We start from the raw sequence: 9,723 nt of genomic DNA on the forward strand, positions 1-9,723 counted from the left end.
AGTTGAATGTATAAAAAACTTTGTTAAACCCTAAAAGGAAATGAATTCTTCTATATTTAATTCTTTATTTAACTTTTTTTATAATCTCTAACAAATTGGATGCAAATAACAGAACGTACCAAATTCCAATGTTCTTAACTTTTAGATGGCTATATCAGCCAAAACCATTTTTTTAACCAATTCTGACTTTCTTCTTTAAGTAATAAATGAAAACACGCACAAACTAACTTCCTGTTTTTAATTCAATAAAGAATGTTAGTAACAGAAAGGACAGCGTTTCGTAATGCGTTTTTTTCCTCTCTTATTTAGATTTTTCTCCTAAAAAAGGGCGTTTTAGGTTTAATTAAAGGAAGTAAGAATGAAATGACTGAGAAGAGAGAAGCTTGAGGCACGTCTCAGGTACAGCAAACAACATCAAGAGGAGTGCTGATGCACCGCACAATATCACACATTTAGTTACCGTTTCAGTCTGTTTGAGCTAAACAGAATCAAAGAATGCTGCAGCACTTCCACATTTGACAACAGAGCAGGACTGTGATGGATAAGTCAGAGCTAAAATAGGCAGCTTTCCTTGTTAACCTCTGACCTCCTTACTGAAGGGTTGAAATGACAGAAGGACGTCTCTTCTAATCCCAGACATATTTAATGCAGCCTGATCTTCTATGAAGAGCATCCATAAACTACAAATGCAGTTTAGAGTTAAAATATTAATTTTTGTCCCAATCTGATGTTTAGAACACTCAGATTTTAAAGAGACTAACTAAAGTGAAGCTTTCTCTGTGGAAACAGAACAAAACTGATCCTTGTTGCTTCTGTAAATTGTAAAAAATGGTTCTAAAATGTCAGTAGATTTTTGACAAACAATGTGTTTACCAACACTTTGAACATCCTTAACCTCACAACACATGTGGGATTATATCTATATATAGATATATATGTAATACATGTTTACTTAGGGTAGCTATAAACAGAAAATGTTCAAAAGAAAATCAAACTAAAATGAGGATTAAGTAAAAGAAGTTAGTTGTTTACATTTATTGCAGGAAACACAATAATTCCTTAAAACCAAACATTTATTTATGAAAGAAGTTAAATAAGATTTGCTTCCTGCAAATCATTCCTCTTTTGTCTTCATCATTCTCTTCCTCACTTTTCAGATGCATGTATAAATCTAACAGGATCATTTATGATTAAATTCAGACACATTACATCTAAAAAAAGAAAAAGCCAAAATTGTACTTCCTTAAGTCGTGTTCTGTTAAGTAGTTTGTGTAAACCTTGATATCCATCAGAACTGGACCTAAGTAAGACATTTAAAACGAGTTCATCTTAGCAATTTTAGGAAACTTTGAGGCGAGTCAAGATAGTAAAAATGTGGCTAAATATACTAACTTATTGGGTAAATGAAGTTCTGTGATTTTCTCTCCTACAAAAAGTAGGAGAGAAAATCTGGCACAGTTAGTATATTTTAAAGCTAACAGACAAATAATCTAGTAAAAGCATGCTTTGAAAATGCCTCAGGGTTTAAAGTGAGGTTGAGTCTGGACCAGAAAAAAACCCAGACACACATAGCAGCTTGTGACCCTCACACAGCCTCCCTTCTTCATTCTGAAGGACCTTTGGAGCCTTAAATACCTGGGGGTTGCCGTCCGTCTCATTCACTTATCCCTCCCTACACTAAGCTCCAGTTACTGCACTGCTTTACGGCACAAATCTTCTCAGAGTCCAATCAGCAAATTCAGAGGAAGCACCTTCATTTGAAGCCATGGTAATAAGCTTTACAGTGGAGCACTGAGGGGACTGCGGGCTAAGAGGGTAGCAGTGAGCAACAGAGAGGCAGGCGCCTGTGAGTGACGGCGATGTTCAAACACATTGATGTTCATTTTTGTCATGGAGAAACACATCCTCCCATGTTCTGTTCTGCTTGAGGATAAACAACAATAGAGCCTGTAGTGTTTGTGCTGGAGCCCAGGGCCACCAGCACATGACTCCTGTTAGCACACATCAGACAGTCTGTGTACAGATGTGGACAACCATAGTGTTAGGATGAAAGCACAGACCAGAGGGAAACAGTTGGAATAAACTGTTTTCCACAAATCTAATCAAAAAAGCCTTTTTGTCATTAAAAAGACCCCCTTTGATGAAAATCATGTTTCAGTGTTTTTAACATTTGTAGCATTTTTCTGCTAATTAAATTATTGAATTCAATAAACTTCCAAAGGTTATTTATCACAAGAGAGGAAAAATACAATTTTAGGGAAAAAGATAAATTTGTCATACATAAAGCACGTACAAATAAAAAGAGATTCTGTGTTTCAATTTGTGGAGTGAAGTTGTGGAACAGAACCAGTAAATGCTTGAAACAATGTCCAAACATAAAAGAATTTAAATATAGATACAGAAAGATGATCATGGATAAATATGAGCAAATACAAAAAAATACAGAATGTCAGCATTTATAAATCTGCATACTTTGACAATACATTTTGTTATTCATTTGCATGTTGTTTGGAAATGAAAATTACATGTATATATGTACATATACACTTGGGTAGGGCCCTGGACTTTGATGGTGGGAAAGTAAGGGCTTAAGGTAAAGGGGGGTGAGAGTTTATAAGATTTTTCTTCTTCTCACTCCCTTTTGGACTGGTGTTTATATAATTTTTTTTTGTTTTGTTTTATATAATTTACTTGTCTTTTTCTTGTTTATTTTTTGCAAGTTTAGTCTCGTTTTTGTCTTATTTTGTTATTTTACACTTGTTTCACTAGTCCAAAATAAAAGGAAAGAAAAGAAAAAAAAAACAACTTTATTTGTATGGCACTTTTCCTGTTACAAAGCCTATCAAAGTGCTTCCCATTATAAAATAGATAACAGTAAGATAAAAAAATAGTTTTAAAAATAGCAAACCTAGTAAAAATATCAATAATAATAATCAGATAAAATAGATAAATAAAAACCCAACACATACTAGCGGTGTAACGATACACGTAGTTGAACCGAACCGTTTCGGTACGGCAGTCTCGGTTCACTTCTGTACCGTTTTGGTCCGTTTTTTTCCCGCATAAGCATTGTAACGACTCAGCTGCTTTATCACCCTTAGCGGGGAAACGAGAGCGGAGCTGCTATTTAACTAGCTGCTAAGACTGTCCCCCCCCCATACTCCACACGCCCTCACACAGTCTCAGAGAGAGATTAGACAGATACATGGATGCTCCTTCTCCTGTCTGGCAGTTAAACCCATTTATTGTGAAGACACACAAACAGCATAACAACATGAATCCTCAGAGCTCTAGTCATGCGTCGCTCACCAATGAAACGGCTCTTAGAGTTTCACGGGATTAACTTTGCCCAAGGCAGAAGTAATGTTAACCGTGAGTTTCCTCTAAGACGCTATTAGGTGACGGTCAGTTAGCATGTCAACATATGACTAATGCAGACGCCAGGCCAGAGATGAGGACCCCCCCCATCTCCTTACGCTCTCCTGTGTTGGGGGGACACTTTGGCTTTGTTGTTAGCATCCATGAAGGGAAAAGACAGTTGGATAAGTGGAATGCTGTGTGTTGACAATGTTACACAAAGATAGCGTAACACAGTTAACACATCTAATCTGCTACCCAACTTAAAACGGCATCACCGACTGGAACAATCAGGTCTACAAGAAAAAAAATGTATTAAGCAAGTAAGTATTTTTTTTCTGCCTTAGTTTTTTGTACCAAAAAAGCTACAATCAACAAGCCACCAGCTTCCTGCTCTGCTCCATTCTGATGCATCCACTAGCAGACAAATAGATCCATGAACGTCTTTGTTTTCCTCGTCTATCATAAAACTGTACTGCTGGAGATATATATATATATATATATATATATATATATATATATATATATATATATATATATATATATATATATATATATATATATATATATATATATATATATATATATATGTGTGTGTGTGTGTGTGTGTGTGGTCATGAGCTTTGGTAGAGAGCTCATGTTGAGACAAATAAAGATTCTGTTGTTGTGTTACATAGATTTTCTTGGGAATCATCAAACATGCCATGACGAGCAGGAGGTTCACTCTGACTGCTGTTCTGGTTTCAGCTCATTGTTTGGGCTGTTTGGCACGTTAATTCCTGTTTTAGCAACTGCAGGAAGCTTCTTCTGAAAACCCACAATGCAACTTGCCTGAGACCAGAGAAGACAGACAAAGGTGAGAGACTGTGAAACCGGCAGGAATGGAGGATGCAGGAACCACACAGATGAAAAATTACCTTTTCAAAAAAGAAGAGCATGAAACTTGGTGTTGGTTTTCTGTTTTGTCATCTGTCAAATGCTTCTATATCTAATCTATACATCCTCCAAGCTTGTCATCTTCTGATTACACTTCAGACAACTGATGAATAGTGTTTGCTGTCAGAGAAAAGCAGAACCACTCAAGTAGTTCACTGTGACCTTCACATGCAGCTCCTCCAAATATAGACCCACATTGACCCAAACAGCTTGGATTTAGCACAGACTGTCCCACTTAGTCATTTCCAACCCAACTTCTCTGCAGAATGAACCCTTGGGGCATCCTGAGACTGTTGGAACAGCAATCTGTCATCTGAGCGGGGCAGCCTTTAATGAAAACATGAACCTGAGTGAGCAGGAGCTGCAAATCTACCTGCAGCAGATGACAGTGACAAGCCCCGCCCCCGAATTACAACAGTTAACTCTACGTGTCAGGACTTTTCAGCAAACCCTCCTTAACAGACAGAAAAACATTCAGTCATGTCAACAAGCAAATGTTTGATCAGATTTCTGTCAATTAGCAGATTGGTGTGATCTCTCCATCCAAATCTGGGCTTCTCCCTGTGTTTATAAACTGATTTCATGATAAGAGCATCAAACATGTTTTAGTCATGAAGACATGCTGGTTAATAAAAGAAATGTTCGATTAATACAAAAAAGCGACATAAAGGTGTTTAAAACAAAAATGAACTGTCAATAAAAAAAAACGATCAAATGGGCTTTTATCAGATTTAAACGGAATAAATTTAAAAATGCAAAAACTATCCATGTCCAGCGTCAAAATTACGTTGGTGATTTAGGAATTTTTGTTTTTCTAAAGTGAGTCAACTTCTCTGCTTACAGTTTCCTTCTAAACTTGTAAATTTCTTGTGTGAACCACAACAGCTAAAAGTTTCTGCTTCACATTCCGCTAAGGTTAGCTAAGCTAGCAGAATTAGCATTCTGGTTAAAACCTCCCAGTTTGTCCCAAACAAACGAGACCTGCATCTACCTCTGCTTCCAGTCCGTCCGTCCGTGGGGAGAAGAAGAAGACTCCCTCAGCGGCTCGTGGACGGAGTCAAATCCCGGAGAGCTTCCCTTTTCTCTGCTCGTATGGCCGCCAAAGTTTGATTTAACGGGCTACTTGACAGGTTGGGTCGACCCCGCCGTGTCTCCTGAGCTTCCCTGGCCGCTGTAATCCCGTGGACTCTCGCCTGTCCTGACAACTTGGCCAACCACCTTCAGTCAAAGATCGTCTACTAGCAAGATGTATCGCCGAGGAGCCTTTTCAAAACATTACCCAACTTCCGGTCCATTCACTTTAGGGGGGGGGAACTTTGTGTCTGTTTCCATGGCGATAGGATTGGTAGACGCACCTCTTTAAAAAAAATACATATTTTATTTAAAAATATAAGAATATGTGTAAGTAAAAGCGAGCAAAGGATTTAGTCATGTAGACAAGTGTAATGCATGTTTTAGCTGGAATATGTGAAGAGTGAGAAGTCACCCCAAACGTGTTTTATGCTTTAGTCCGATCCACAGGTGTTCTGAAGGTGAAGGGCCATCGGAGCGCCCCCTGCTGGTAATCTTCGGAATTACAACAGTTTTCACGCCAAACATTTTCATCCAAATTTTTCAGAAGTTTTCTAAAATTGGAACAATTTGAAAACAGTGTTTTTTACACAGAATCTTAAAGATTCTGTGTTCATTTAGATTTAAATTTTTATAATTAGTTTAAACCGTAAAGGTAAAGTAAACAACGTTCTGCGTAAATTATTTTAAATCAGAGAATTTGTTATTACTGTACAGTAATTATAGAAATATTACCTTAAAAATGTAACACAAAATAACAAAACATTGTTTAATTGATTTGGTCAGTGAGTTCGTCTTGTTGTTAGGACTCCTAGAACTGAATTTGATTGTCCACAGATTGAATGAAGGCAAAACTTTACAGTTAATTAAAGGCTTCAGTACTGTGTGTCCCTGGACACCACGTGTTATTTAAAGCTGTTGGCTCAAGCTGTGAATCATCATCGTTTACACAAACGGAGCTCTGCTTGTTGGTTTTGCAGTGTTGTCTGCATAATGAAAGCAACATTTTTTAGAGGTAGCCATGGTGACCTTTAAGGTGACCTTTGAGCTGAGGGATAGGCTTGGCTTAGAAAACCGTGTGGACTGTAATGCTGTCTAAATCTGTCCTTTAAATGTTACCTCCCTAAATTAAGTTCAATTACACAAAATGATAAAGAAATATTCCATAATAACCTCCTGACCACAGCTTTTGCAAAACTTCTGCAAGCATGGGTATGAAAAGTCGTTCTAGACAAAAACCTATAGCCCCAAGCTTCACACAATGAACACATTCCCTCCTTGTCCAATGCTCCTTTTACATGTTGAAAGCCTTTTTATGGTCAGTGCTGCTGCATGTGAGTAAACATTTAAACATATTTAAATGAAAAGTCTCAGACGTCTCTTTGAATGAATGTCTGCATGTTTACATCAAGACTTCTCTAAACGATTGAAGGTTTTCTGCCTTTTGTTTCCTGCTAATTGGCAAAATGCAGAAATTCAAAATAAGAAACAGAACCTGACTGCACTTTTTAGCCTTTGCAGCGGTGAAGTGTTGCAGCTTCTTTGACTTGTCCAAACACAAACCAGTGCAGGGTTTTGTGGTGCTGGGATAGCAAACCAATTTGTAGGAGTTTGTGTTTCTACAATGAATGATTGTTTGAGGAAAGTTAACTTAGAGACGATCAATGTTCTCAGATTAATGGTGAACGGAGATCACAGATGATGAAATGGCGTGGCAGAGAGGAAATTCTTAAATGGTGAAGCAATGTATTAGTTTGAGGCAGATTTTATTTTTTGTGCACTTTTCTTCATCTGAGGAAACATTGCTGGTCAGACTTTCTGACTCCAGAGCCACAGTCTCGTTCATCTTTTGATCTATTGTTAAAGCGTTCCCTGTGATCTTTTAGTTATGACTATTAAAAAGTAAAATAAACTGTGTCGTTTTCTAGGACGTAGTTTCTGCAGAGCAGCAGGAGCTCATTAGAAATTCACCTCTGAGTTGTGTTCAGTTGGCACAGACAAACCCCACCCCCTTTCCCATAGCTCATGACTGAGAGCTCTCTGTTTACACTGTCTTGCTAGTCTACAGCCCCTCACATCCCCAACCTAACCTGAATGGTGCAACAAAAATGGCGAGCAATCCAGCAGTCCAGTTCTGATCCAGATTCCAGCTCAGTCGAGGAAAACAAAGACGTTCATGGATCTGTTGGTCTGACAGTGGATGATCAGAATAGAGCAGAGCAGGGCCTGTGGTCTGCCCAGCGTTTGTTCTACCTAATAAATGAACCCTTCTATGAACAGCTTTCTTTTATTATTAAAAAGGTAAATTCAGAAAAACAATTTCAAGCTTAATTTCCTTTATCTATGCCCTCCATCATCAGAAAAATGCCCCAAGAACAAGGCCTGCTCCAAAACCCTCTGTGTCTCTACAAGACCAGGAAGACAGCAGTCAGCTTCAGCTTTTTAGTTTGTTAGTTAGTTGGTCCTTTTCATCATTTATGTCCCCAAACTCTTCAATCTTCAAGTGCTAATCCTCTAATTTGATTTCCTGAGCGTCCTCTGTGGAACAGCTTTTCTGAAAATCTAAGAGCTTCTGTCTATCTGGGAATATTTTATGGCGAGCACAACACTTTTCTTCTTTTAATTCTGTCTTTGACTAAATTATGCTAAAAAATCCAAAATGTTTCATTCTTTACTATTTTTATTGCATGTTAAAAAATATTTTTTCAGGTGTTTAATTAAGAAAACGCTGTTGTGTTTTTGCATTGGATGCATTTTGTCCATTTTTTATTCTTGTTGTTTTTGGTTGTTGTAACTTTTACATTTTCTTAATATGTAACTATACAAACACAACTTCATTAGTCTGTTGTTTCTAGATGATCTCAATTTGATTTTGTTGTTTGTGTCTGATATCTATCAGTGTTTCTTCATTATTAAGGTCAGTTTACCCAAACTACATTTTATGTCTTTATTTTAGTATCATAAACTATATTTGGGTGAGCTTGTGCTTTTTATTGTGTCGTATCATTTTTTGTCACTACATGTTGACACTTGTTTCAGTTTAACAGTGCTCTAAACAAAGGCTGGTTGTTCTTTTGTGGTGAAAGGAATGATGAAAAAGGACATGTGTGATGAACCAAGGATGGATTATTTACAGTCATCTACTTTTTGTTCTTATCATCTCCATTCTGAATTGTTTCTTTGAGCGTCTCGTTTCTGAAGTGAATTCCTTTGAACTCGTGGTTTTGTTTTGGTTCCAGCTGTGACAACCATGTCGAAAACCCAACAATCCTGAGGGATGTGAGAATTATTTTTTGCATTTGTATCTTTGCAGTCTCCCATGAATCCCTTGCTGTGTTTGGTAAATATGATGGTTGATAGTTTTTGGTCTCTAATGACTGAAAAGTTGGAACTTAGAGGAGCTTTATTTAACTTATTTTAAAACTTCTGTTTGACTTCAGAAGTAGGACTGAGTGGTTGATGGAAGTGTACAAACTAACCACCTGCTGAACAGAACACGAAGGAGGAAAGGAGAACGTTCAATTCATGTTGACCTGATTGTGGAGTTTCTTTTCACTTAATTGACTTGAATGAGGGTGGCACAGTGGTAGTGCTCGCCTCACAGTGAGAAGGTCCTGGTTCTGGTCCCAGCTGGATCCTCTCTGTGTGGAGTTTGTATCTTTTCCCTGTGCATGTGTGGGTTTTCTTCCAAAAACATGCTTCATGGGGTCACAGGTGACCCTAGATTATCTCTATTAGATGGGATTGTGTGTGAGTGTGTGACCCTGCAATACAGTGACGACCTTACCAGGGTCTAAACCTGCCTTCCCCAGTGGCAGCTGGGATAGGCTCCAGCAACCCTGATCCTAAACTGTATTCAGTGGCTTCATTTGAATGAATGAAAACTTTATTAATCCCAACAAGGAGAAACTCAGTTCCAGTACATCTCGATGAAGAAGGTCAGACAAACAGCAACACAGGATACACACACACATCTCGAGAGGTCACTGAGGTCAATGCAGCCGAGCGCCTTAGATGACCTGCGCCGGCGCACCTTTGTATAGCATGCAGATGGACCATTAAAAGGGCTGGGGTTGGGTTTGGTGACAAAAAAAAGTCGTATCCCTACACTGCGTACAATGTGTTGATACAAGAAAAAAACTACACCGTTTAAACACAAATAGCACATATTCAGACAAAGACACAGTACATGAGGCTCAGGGGGGAAACGGTGGTGGACAGGAGTGGGGGGCCCCCCATGAGTCTGTCCATCAGGTGCAGCTCCGTGAGCCAGGCACATCTTCCGGGCAGCTCACAGAGGAGGTAGGGAGGGGGTTGGGAAGCCGAGGACAAGCAGGGAGGGGGTGAGTTGCAGTTATC

General features: G+C 38.5%; 1 protein-coding gene across 6 annotated transcripts in view; it reads right to left on the minus strand.

The window, feature by feature from the left end:
• The window catches only part of LOC101158884 (rho GTPase-activating protein 12), a 65,435-nt gene extending 59,875 nt beyond the window's left edge, over nucleotides 1–5,560 (minus strand). For 2 of the 6 annotated variants that reach the window (XM_020710648.2, XM_011485970.3), the window contains exon 1: nucleotides 5,285–5,559. The gene's annotated coding sequence lies outside the window, so the exon portion shown is untranslated. Of the gene's footprint in view, nucleotides 1–5,284 lie in introns of all 6 variants that reach the window. The other 4 variants (XM_020710649.2, XM_011485971.3, XM_020710647.2 and 1 more) reach the window with 3 other exon arrangements.
• Between the last annotated feature and the right edge of the window lie 4,163 nt (nucleotides 5,561–9,723).

Source organism: Oryzias latipes, chromosome 17 (genome assembly GCF_002234675.1).
Source record: "Oryzias latipes chromosome 17, ASM223467v1".
Lineage (NCBI taxonomy): Eukaryota > Metazoa > Chordata > Actinopteri > Beloniformes > Adrianichthyidae > Oryzias > Oryzias latipes.